The sequence below is a fragment of the Lonchura striata genome, chromosome 11, assembly GCF_050655825.1.
Source record: "Lonchura striata isolate lonStrDom1 chromosome 11, ASM5065582v1, whole genome shotgun sequence".
NCBI lineage: Eukaryota > Metazoa > Chordata > Aves > Passeriformes > Estrildidae > Lonchura > Lonchura striata.
The window spans coordinates 19465258-19477945 of record NC_140713.1 but is presented as its reverse complement, the minus strand read 5'-3'; the positions used below and the strand labels follow the sequence as shown (position 1 = coordinate 19477945).

General features: G+C 37.9%; 1 protein-coding gene across 3 annotated transcripts in view; it reads right to left on the bottom strand.

Annotated features, from left to right (window-relative positions):
- WWOX (WW domain containing oxidoreductase) overlaps positions 1 to 12688 on the bottom strand; it is a 483980-nt gene that overhangs the window by 245605 nt on the left and 225687 nt on the right. The gene's annotated exons all lie outside the window — the stretch shown is intronic.

Sequence of the window (12688 nt, the reverse complement as noted above, 5' to 3'; positions counted from 1 at the left end):
AGAGCTCGGTCAGATCAGGTTTCATTGTTGGGCACAACAAAAACACAAGCAGAGAGCAGGGCTCCAGCTCCTGTGACTGCTTGGGGTCACTGTTCTGGTGTCACACCCAGGACTCTGGTACCTGGCAGGTGGCAGCACAGATGAGCACAAGCTCAGGGTGGGCACAGAGTCCTCTTCTCAGCTACCTGGGTGCTGAACACAAATACCAAGTTTTAACAGCAGTTTAGAGGTGGCTTGTTGCTTGCTTTTAGTTCAAGAGCATTCTGCATTGGCTAGAGCAAATGAAACCTCTGCAGGCTGAATCATCCCAGAATTTTCCTGCTCAGATCCTCTTGCCACACCTTTTCAAGACAAGTGTTGTCAAGTGTTATCATCGAGGAAAGAAACATGAAAAAATTCAGCTGTTGTCTTTATCATCCCAGCAGGCTTGACAAACCTTCCCTGTGTAACCTAAAAACACAGCAACAACTGGCCAAAGGTAATATGCGGAGGCTTAAACCCTGAATAAATGCACCTTTTAAAAACTACAACTCAGATAGGCAGGGCTTCTCAAGAGATACGAATTTTTGCAGCCAAAATTCCTCCCCTCCTACACCCTTCCCTGTAGAATTCTCAGCAGCAAAGCAATTTACTCTCGTTACTCAACCTACAACGCTAAGAGCATTTTTTCTCCTCAAAGTCATCTGGAGGGATGGGTAAATCAGGCTGGGTTAAAAACAACAACAGCAGCAAAGAAGAATTACAGTGCTCAATTTTCACAGAGACAGGACTAAACCTTTTAGCAGGACGGATTAGCTCATGGTCCCTCTGAGCCCCTTTCCCAGGGAAGCCGCATGCCTGGAATTGTAAGCGGGAAAAGCAGGGCTGGCACAGAGATGCCACCTACCCTCAGTGCACAAAAATTCCTCAAACAACCCCAGAGCACATAAAGAAAGCAACAAAAAAGGCCAAACAGCAAAGGCCAGAAGATTTAAGACACGTGATTTATTCAGTGTACTTGAACCCAAACATTCCTGCTATTCCTGAAAAGTCCCAGAGGAAAGAAGATTACAGAAAGTTGCCTGGTGGTTGGGAGCAGAAATCAAAACTGCTGGCATTCCTTATAAAACAACCTGATTCCCCAAGTAATTTTCAATAATATTTGTAGCAATTATTTATAAAACCAGTATTTTTCCTGTCTTACAAAAATAAGAACAAGTTTATTCCAGAGATGCCAATTGAAACACATTTTTATGAGTTCACACCTTGCTATTTTTCATCTTTCTTTACTTTCTGGAAATTATGAATACATGACGCAGCATTTTCCCTATATTTAACTCATTCTCAAACAGATTATTTACAGTTCATGGTGCAATACTACAGAAACAACTCAGTGTGGACTCACCACTAAAAAGAGCTCAACTCTCTCTTGTCCTATATTTTACATCCTGCCTCAGGCTGAAGGTCTGGAGGAAAAGAATCAAGCACTGAAGCTTCTTACACTGTTGGACAGTTTCCTTATGGTAGTAGCAAATGCCCCAGAGCATGAGGCACTTGTAACTTCTCCAGGAAGAAACAAACAGAAGATCTATAACAATATCTCTTGGAAGTTACCCTAACCTCACAAGGGGGCAGTTAGGAAAAATGTTCTTATATGACATTTCCAGCTCTGATGGCTATAACAACCAGAAGAAAATAGGAAATATGACCATTCACCATGTATTTTCCATCTGAACCATCCCTAAAACAAGAGCAGAAGATGGCAGGCACACTGGGATGGGATTTTTCTTGCCCTGTTTTTTTACAGCAATTCAAGTCAGTATTGCTTGTCCAACTCCCCTTCCTCTCAGCCACAAAAAACCCTAAATCTCCTCTTGCAAACAGACACATCTTTACTGGTTAAAGATGCACACATGGAGGCAGAGGCAAAAATCAGCTGGTCTGATAATAACCATCCTGTACTAGAAGTTCCCTGTGAAGATGCTGGCACAAAAACCTGCACTGCATATTGCTGCAGCATAATTAATTAAGCCTGACAACACCCCTGTGAAATACAATAGGTCTAACCACTAAACCAAATCATCCTTATAAACATCCAAATGTCAGCAAGTGAACTTATGTCAGACTTACTATTCAATCACAAGGGGAAAAAAAAAAATCATATATAGCTTAAAAAAAAAAAAATCTCTTTATATTAAGTAAAGCTCTTTTATATTTTTGAATAGTAATAAAGAAATCAAAGGTATGACAGCCTTTTACAGGGATAACACCTCAGAACATTAGTAGATAAATCTTGGAAGAGGTAAGAAGTATTATCAGGAATTCCAGTTGTAGAATCAGACAGTGCACTTGAGAATACACCAACACTAGACATAAGGTATTATACCTTTTAATTCATAATGAAAATCTAAATAATTAAAATAAACCAAAATATCATTAATATAGTTGGAATTGGTTAGGTAGTGAGGAAAATATACTTTTATAGATTATTTTTAAGATCAGGTATCCCTTACAACACACACTGAGACAAACATAGACATATGTTCTAAAAGCAATTCCAGCTTGATTCTTTATGACTTTAGCTTGAAGGATTTTATTTTCTGTATAATCTTCAAAGTGGAAGTGCATTCACTAGCCGCTGGCTGCACTGTTTATCATAAAGTCAGCTCAGTGCTGTCCAATTAAAATAAACTACAGCTGCAATGGATCACTATTTTTCTAAGTATCTGAAAATATTCCTGCAAAGCCCAACCTCCGAAAATTAAACATAAATGAAATGCAACAGTTCACTTGGCAACCATCTAGGAGAGGATGTTTTGACATTATTTTCATGTTATTAAATGCAGATTTTCCACTTAAAAACAAGAAGCTCCTGTCACAAATGATTTATATATTGAAATACTCTGTATGACATAAGAAAGGCATGTAATGGCTTGCTGCTGTAACCTTTTAAAATAAAATATAAGAATACACACAGTATATTTTTTCTTTGATACTTTAACCATTTTGCTGTTTATTGCAACAGACAACATTTCAGTGCTAGCCAATATAATACAGTAGCATTAAATAAAATGTCCAAGCTCCATCTGACTTCAAATACAGTCACTTAATTTTAAATTATTGTTCTACTGCTCTCTTCTAGTTCATGCCTGGAAAAATGACAGACTATAAAACTCATCTTTTAACCAACTACAGTTTCAAAATTATTTATTTACGTAAATTTGGGGAAACCAGGGTCTCATGACATGTTTGTATGCTTCATTTCAGGCAGGATGAAAGAACAAAAAATAAAATACAAACTTTTTTCCTTTGGTACTGACTTTGTTCTAGTTCTTCCAGACATCGACTTCTAAACTCAGGCTGCCACCAACAGACAGCTCACAGACAGGGGAAGCTGATGCTCATCTGCAATGCACAATGTGAGGCAGAAAGGCCCTTTCCCTAAACAGCAACTGATGAATGTACACAGAATAAAAACAGTTTGAGTTTTCTCTGCTGTGTAAAGTTGCTGTTTAGATTTCTGGTGGGCAGTCCTACAAAAATTACACAAACATCTTGAAATGCCTTTGGAGAGGCTATAACCAAAAGAAAATTTTGCATGGCTGCAGATACGCTAATTTTCTTACACACAATTTCTAAAAGTTAGGCTGCATTTATCTAAAGAACAACACTGCACCTTTAAGAAAATGTTATTTTTCCTGAGGCCCTATCAAGGTAAATTTCATCAGTATTCAAAGAATGAGCAAAGCACTTCAACAATTTATTTCAATAAAAGAAGACTTAGCTGAAAGGAGTATAAATGATGAGAACTTGCTTTAAACTGATTTATTCCCTGCAGCAATAAAAGGAATGTTTCTTCACTCAGCTGTTTAATATGCAAATATGCAGAGCATCCAGCTTCTGACAGCACATCATTAATAAAACCTTGCACTAAGCAGAGCTCCCGATATTTCATCCTGATGAAAATACATGATGATGATTTTAGACTGTATAATTTCAGAGTTGGAACAATGTACTTCCCAGTGATGGAAACTCAGCAATCCACAGTTCTAGTGGGGATTTTTTTAATAAGTTAACCTATTTCTGCATGAGGGAGACATGCTGTTTACAAGAATTGTGAATACAGAGAATCTTGTCACCAAACCCTCTCAGCTGGACCAACCAAACCTTGGTGTGGGAAGCAGCACCAAAAGAGATATGTTATTTATAGAACACCATAACAGCTTATTTCTTTTTTAATCAACTAATTCCTCTCTTATTTAGCAAGTTTAATGTACTTCACCTGTACTTTTCTCAGCCACTGTACTATCTGACAGATTGGCAGCAAATGTGTAAATTAAAGCCATCCCTTAAAATAAAATAAATAAATAAAGAAAAAAAGTCTGCAATTTTGCTTTTTTACTTAATTAAAATCTGTGAAGAACTCCTAGATCTGACCATGCTGTAGAATTCTACTTGTGATTATAGCCAAAGTATGTACATGCTTTGTTCTTCATTTTTTGTGCTAAAACTCTTACACTGTTTCCAAAGAAGTTTTTAGAAAGGATAAAAACTATCAAATGTTTGATATAGGGAAAGTAATATTTTTCCGTGCTTTGCTCTGGAGTCTTTCCAGGCCAAAGATGGAAACTGGGGGCTGTACAGAAGAAATGTTAATTTTTTTAAGCCTCCCTTTGGGCAGAATTGATCCTCAGAGGTGACAGAATGTTCATTTGTCCACTGGAACTGGTACCCAAACAAGATGTTGATCACTTCACAACAGGAATATCTGAGGAACACGCATTTGCTTCAATAGTAGGTAACAGTTAACAACTTGCTAAAGTCTTGGTGGCTTTATCTGGTCTGAAATACACTGTTTTTCCACTGAAAGTGATAGGTCAAATATAAAGAGACCCCCCTTCTACACTGCAAAAACAAAAAAAATGACTTTGCGTTTTAATTCAAAAATATTTCTACTATGAAACAATCATTTAGTGTATTTCAAATAAGTTTGAAGGATTTTCCTTTGAATCATTTCCCACTGGATGCTTGGGAAACAAAACATCTTCAGGGCTAAATTTCAGGGGAAGTCTTGCAGGTTTTAGTCAACTTCTCCAAGCCAGTACTTTACATGTTTCTGTTTTCTGTGCGTGGCAATACTCCCTCATAACTCAAATGGGATTAACCAATTAAACATTTCCCAATAGTCTCTAAAATAGCTGCTCTTGGCATGTTTTTTGCATGGAACAAACCTCAGCGGGAGGATATGATAGAAATCTTGCACTATTTAAATATAGAATTGGGACATCAAAGAAAGGGTTGTATTGAAATAACATGGATAATTAAGGAAGTGGAGAACAGTAATAACTGATTTACATAAAATGCTAATAAGCCTCTTGACTTGTTCGGCAATTTCTGCTTTAGGCATGGCAACTGCAGGTTCAAATTTGTATACTAATTTTATTTTAGTATTTTCTTTTCCTTCCTCTATCTCCCCTAATTTTTTAAGCTCTCTACAGCCAGGCCACTCTGCACCTGGATCCAAATCTTCTTCAAAACAAAACTCACAAGAATATAAACTCTTGTTAAAGTTTTGTGCACATCCGCTCAGACACGCAAAGCTCAAAGTGTAAAGACCCTTAATTACTTCTCTGCATGTGTATGGGCTCAGATTGCCTCCCTTCTAGTTTAGCTCACTTTCATGTCATGCTGAATAACGTGTTACAAACAATCAATAATGACATATTAAAAATGTTAAACGCTCTTCACAATTAGCAGGACTGAGACAGCTGGAAAGTGAGTGGAGTGTATTGGCAAGGATGCATTTCCATGGCTCTGCTCCTTGCTGCTGGGGTGGGATGATGAGGGCACTGCACCAACACAAGAGGTTACAGCTATTTCACGCTGCACCCTTGTGCCACTTGCCTCTGCGAAGAAATTATACGTTCTGAAATTCTTGTTTAATTTTACTCTCCTCCCGATCTCTCCTCGCAGTGCTACAGCAGCAGTGGCTTTGAGATGTGAATGTGAATGAGTGTCTGAGCTGTTCCTTCAGGACATGTCTGCGTATTGACCTTCAGCTTACCCTGTTTCCCTGTGAGCCCTCTAAGCATGATCCATCGCTTTCTCAGGCCATTCTCCCTTCACCCCATTGATGGGTTTCAGAGCTACTTAAATTTCAAAGTCCTGATGCGTTGCAGCAGTGGCCAGGGCTCAGCTTTGCTCACTTATAGATTGTACAAGGTCACAATAAGGGAAGGGGAAAAAAAAGCCAGAGCATTTATCAGGATGTATTGCTTTACTTTTTCTATCCATCACAAAGGCGATGATTCTATTTTAGTGAAAATCCATTGAACTCAGATCAAGTCAGATGGCTGTTATCATTGGAAACTCAAGAGCTGTCACACCATAATCGGTACAAATGAACACTGAAACGTGGGGCTTGAGGCCGCTTAATGGTCTTTAGTGAATTTTTTTTTCCTGTTGCTTTTTGAACACCACAAAATCACTTTACTTAAGTGATTTCAAATTGAGAACACTGGGATTTTGTTACACAAGCACAGTTGATTCAATTGTAGGTGATCTGACAGCTACTGTGAAATTAAATGTTTTTTGCCAGTGTGCCCTCTCCCCACACCAGTACACACGTGTGGACCACCCAGATAAGCACAATAATTTCCCACAAAGCTCTTCTGATTCTGATCATCTTTTGTGATACACTTTCCACTTGCAATAGGCCACACTACCATGCACTTTTAACAGGAATTTCTGCAGCAATATTGCTTTGTATTTTGTGAATGAGCTTTGGTGGAACTCCCGTGTTCTAGAGTTACTCCTGTGAGAAGGAGCTGTGTGCACACAGGGAAAGCAGAAAGTCAAACTTCATTTCTCTTTCTATTTCACAAATACCTTAGTGAGTATTACATGTTGATAAAGTATTGGAAATCTTCACCATATATAAAGGCACCCAAAAACTAGATAAATATTAAATTAATGGATATTATTCAGTATAATTACAACTGTGTTTGAATTGCATCAAAAAAAGAGTACAGGGGAGTGCAAAGAAGCAGGGTACAGCCATCATACCTGACAGGGAACTTGCTTTTCCCTGCAGTCCAAACACACTAATTATTCTCATATTTGGGCTTCATTCTACTTCCTATCATTTGTGACAGACTCACCTTGCACTTGCTTGTTTTGATTTCATCACATAAGAAAGACCAGCTATCGCAGGTTCTAGGGGACCTTGACAGATAATTAAAAATGACTCTCTAATTAAGAGAAAAATAGTAACAGATGACAACTTTGCTCCACAAACAAGCCATTCCACAGAATTTCCACTTCCCTACAGAAATTCCATAACAAAATAATTGACATCCAATTTTGGAAAGTTTTGAAAAAAACCCCAACCCATCCCACTTCACTTCCCACACAAACTCATTGCCCAGACTGATGATTTACAGAATTTATTCAAAGTAAATATAACCCTCTTTACAAGTACTGGCAAACCCTTACCATGAGCAGCCCTCCTTTACCACACCTACAGAATACAGCAGAGGAAAGACATGATTGTTATGTAGGAATGTCCTAAACTACCTGGAGCTTTTTATTGTTTCAAACTATGTTTAGATCTTAGGTTCTGACCTCCTCCCATGGAGCTGGAACACATTTTAAGTCACCTGCCACTGCCACATTCCTGAGGCCCCTCCAGTCACAGCAGCTTCAAGGCTGTTCTGTACAGTTTCAGCTTCGAGTGAAATGCAAAACTGAAACAAATATTTCATATTTTGCCTGAACAAAGTTTCCAAGCAAAGCCACAGGGAAGGAACACAGGCCTGTAGTTCCTCTGATTTCACCCTCCAGTGTTTCCAGAGATCTGGAACAGGGCAGGGTGAAGGCTGTGCACAAATTCTTGAGGAGCCCCTACAACACTCCCACAGAGAGGCATTAATGAGCTTTAGTGTAATGGAGGATCAAGCTCTGTGCTTTAAGAAGCAGAAAATGTAATACCACTCTGGTATTACATATTCTAATTTATTTTTCTAAACATTAAGACAAATACCATTTTGGCAAGCTCTAAGTTTAAAATGGTATCTTTTTCTTCAATGAGAAAAGTACATCTTAACTTCCAGTCTAATAAAAAAAATTATGATAGTTTTTGTGGATATTTTAAATGTAGCAAGTAACAATTCACAGACTTTTAGCTGTAGTCACCTGTACATACACTGCACTCTCAAGTGAGGCCATACAACACAATAAAAGCTGTGATATGATGCATTTGCAGCAGTGAAATACCCTGGACAAATCACCAATTTCCTCCTATATTACAGCAGATATCCAAAAAGAGGTTAAAAATATTCTTAAAAATACACTTAAATACTGAAAAAAATTTGTATTGCTCCCTGATTTGCACAATAAGCTAAAAGACATCAAGCCCTTTGCTGCTCCCACATTTGGGGCCAGACCAATGACTGAGCATGGACTGAGCCAGAGACTCTTTGAAGGATCCCAGTTACACAGAATGGTTTCCTCTTTATTTCCTTCAGTTGACTCTGGTATCACCCAGGGAACATCTGAGGAATCGTGTGTGTGGTATTCAACTCCCCCAGCAAGGACAAATTTTCAACAGAATTTTTGTCACCTCTTTTTGCAAAAGAGACCTTTAGTTCTCCTTTGTCAACTCTGCGCACTTGGCTGCTTGCAAAGGGGGTGTACAAATCACACACTTGGATTTTCATTCCTTGAACCTCTTGCTGCTTACCCTATCCCAAATATCCAATGTAGTTTATCCTCCCCCATCTGGGAAATATCTTAATTTCCAGCAGTCCTGGTGCCTCCTGCTGTCGTTTGGAAGGCACCGTTTCAGACAGGCCTTTAATTCTTTTGAACATTCCCACCACATGGACCCGAATCCTGACAAATTTGAGTACAATTGAAAACTCTCTCTAATTAATTAATTCTAAAAGAAGAGAAACAGAAAAGAAAATAAAAGAAAGGTAAGCAAAACTAACTGAAAGTATTTAGTTTCTATTTTATATATCTACAAAGAAACATTTTCATCATACTAGTCTTATTGGCTGACCAGTTGGCTGATGTGCTCTGAAAATCCTGTTATTTCCTCTTAAAATCATGATATATTAAAAAATATTTTAAAATCATACATAAATCATAAATAAAAATCATTATATATAAAAAAATTCTGACATGGTATCGCAGTTACCATAGAACTGTGTAACCCTTGTCACTGAGGCACTAATTCCAGTCAATAGAAAAGCAGGAACAAAAGAAAGAACACAGAGGCTGGAATGAAAATACACACAGAATTTTCAACAAGCTTTAAAACCCTGAAAAAAAAAAAAAAAAAAAGCAATTTAATAATTTTTTAGCAATTTTTGCTGGATACAAATTTCACTGTAACTTCAGCACCTCTCAGGTGCTTTTGTTCTGCCAGGAATTATGGTCTGGCAGGTCTCAGTGGTGGTGCCTGTGGTAGGTGAGGAGAAGAGCTGACACCTCTGCCTGTGGACTGACTGCACCTGTGCTCAAAGCAGGACTGACATTACATGTCCCCATCCCAAATAACAGCTTTATATTCAATTCCATCCACTGGAGATGTCAGCAAGAGAAACAAGGTTATGTGGCAGCAGCTACCATATTTTACCTATCTATATAAATACATTTAAACACGTGGGAAATAAGGTTAGGGGAATGACCTTGAGGTATGGACTTTTAGGCTAGTAATTCTCACATAACTTCAGTTTGAACACTGAAAGTGAGAGGAAGAACAGTGCATGATACCAATACATCTACTCTAAACATGCAGGGGAAAGAATTAAAGTTGTCTTGTGCTGTAACACAGCCCCTGTCTGTGAACTGGGAATGCTTTTGTAGTGAGCTGCCTCACAGAGCAGACTAGCTTCTTAATAACTGGATGTTGGGAGAATTGAAGCAAAACTTTTATCTTTACTATTAAATCTCCCTTTTCAGTCACTAAGCTCCCTATGAAACAGCATAACAATGCTCCTATTAGGTAAGCAAGGGACAGGGGGGATGCAAATCCCTGCTGAATTAACGCTCCTGAGTCAGCGATGGGCCTTCAGCCCCGACCTTGCCAATCAGCATGTCTGGTTTCCCCATCTCCCAATGGCACAGGGCTCATCTCTCTGAAGAAATCAACCCCAGTCTATGGCACCTCTCCAAATTAGCACCACGAACCAGGGTGGGTTTTAGTGACTAATTAGCACTGCTAGAGAGTGGCCATTTTTTGAACACTTCCAGGATATTTAAACAAAGCAGTTTAAGAAGGTGGCCCTATAAAGGATAGGGCTAGTCTGTACCATCAGCCAGTGAGATGAAGGCACCTAGCACTGGCTCCCTGCCAGTTTTGGTTAGCAGAATCAGGGAATGAACTTGGGATCCCTGTGTGAATAGATGCTAATGCACCGGTGAAAGGTCATCAAAGCAGTCGGACTCCACATCCTGCAGAGGTGCTGGAGCCTCTCATTCCACTGCTATCTTTTGTCCCCATCCGGTTTACCTAATAGATGATCCTAACAATTCACATTGGCAGTCCTTTGTAGTGTAATGAACACTGTGTGGTCTGATGAATGCAACCACTGCACAGAAAACGTCAGTTCTTTCATTAAGAAAACCTTCCCAAGTTCATTGTATTGAACCAGCGCTCCAGCTATTAAGCTGATACATGACACAGTCAATTCCAGTTACACTTTAAGTGACTATTCATGTTCAGTGAATTCAATTTTTAAAGCTAATTTATATATGTTTAGATATTTACATGAATGCATATTTCTTCTAACTTACATGCCTTTTTCTGAGCTTTCTGTTAATAATGGGGGGAGTCGGGGAAATAATATTTGCCAGCAGATCCTGAAATGCATAACTGATGGAAAAGACACTGAAAAGCAAATAAGCAGCTTTCTGAGAATATACTTGAATAGCACTCCAAATTACTCATAGGTAGAAAGAATTGCAGTGAGTACATCTATTAATGTTAAATAAAATATTTGCATTTTTAAAATTACTTGTTATTTCACATTTATGTCTGAGAACCCATTTTCTGACATTAGCCAATACACTGCCTCCTTTTATACATAATACCGCAATTAGTGGCATGTAAACTTTTAAAGCAGGTAATTAAAAAAGTTAAACTATTGCTGCTACTGAACAGAAAACATCAGTTCTTTCATTAAGGAAACCTTCCCAGGTTCATGGTATTGAACCCAGGCTCCAGCTATTAAGCTGTGTGATGACACAGTCAATGTCTGCTATAGCATCAATTCCATTTAAGCATGTTTTTGTTATTATTAGATGCCTTTCTGTAGTTTCTTTTAACTGACTTTTTTTTTATTGATAATTATTAGAGGACCATTGGTTCAAAAAAGACAGGCATAATTTCATTACACAAATCCTCTGCAGTTCACAGTAGCTGCAGCTTTTCTGTACAGATCATGCTAAAGTCTCTGAAACCTTTAGAGTGTGCAGAGATCATGATGCAGTTCTCTAGAAATAAAAAAAAATACCATTTCTTACTGCATCATTTGGATACTAAAAAACAGAAATACAGCTTTCCATCCACATATTCAAAAATACTAGACTGTTGACTTCTTTTGAAATATATTTCAAAAAATGTTTCCATTAATGTGGATTTGTTTTAAATTAAACTCTCAGGTCTACTTTCTTGCATTGAAAAAAAAATATTATATCTTTCCCAGGCTTAACATACTTAAGTACTAAAGCTCTACTGTTTGGGAAATAAAAATACCTTTCTTAATACTGCATTTCATAAGAGAAATTACAATCATGGGATGCAGGGACTTTGTGGCTTGATTTTGCAAGCGGAGAAGGGGGATGCCCTTCAAAGTTAGAGGGTAATCATTATTGACCTTGTGCATTCAAGACAGCATAGCAGGTTTCTATATAAAGAAACTTGCAGAGAGGTCATTGAAAGCACTGGTGAAGAGACATAAAAAAGAAGACAGGACAGAATACAGCCTCGGTTAAGCAAGTTAAAAAATTAACTATAAACAGACTCGGGAATTGAAGACAAAAACAAAAGAACATTTTCTTTCCAAGTGTCATGCAAATTTATGGCTCTGTATTAAATGTTCATTATCAGATAAGTAGCCTTTACAATGTAATGATTAACTTTTATAGGTTCTGCAAAGTTTTTTTTTTCTCCTCTTTCCCTACACAAAGCCTGAACATTTCTTGAGTATTGAACAAAGGGGCACGTGCTTTGGGCTGGCTCTCAGCAGGCAAAAATTAGGATTTTGGACTTCCTTGCTTTACTCATTCACAGGGTGTCTGCTAATCTGTGTTTGAATTTACCTGTGTGCAAAATAGGTACAATAAAACCAGCAGACATCTCCCCAGGGTTATATGGCACTTATTTTGGCACTTCAAAAAGTACACTTAGCAGAACATTTTGAAATCATTGAATGAAAAGCATTATGTAATGAAAAATAAATTACTTCTGTATGATGAGGTTGTTTGGAAAATGTTCAGGCAAAATGCTCTGGTTAGGAATATTAAAACACCTGGGATACACAACAGATAGGTTTGGTATGACTTTTTCTTTCAAACTAAGCTTTAAAATACACTGCAACACAAAAAAGGTCCTATTGTCACTCACATCCCACTCCCATTTAATTAAATTGTCATTATATTAATATATTTTATTTTCCTCTCTAGACAAAGAATACAGAAATTG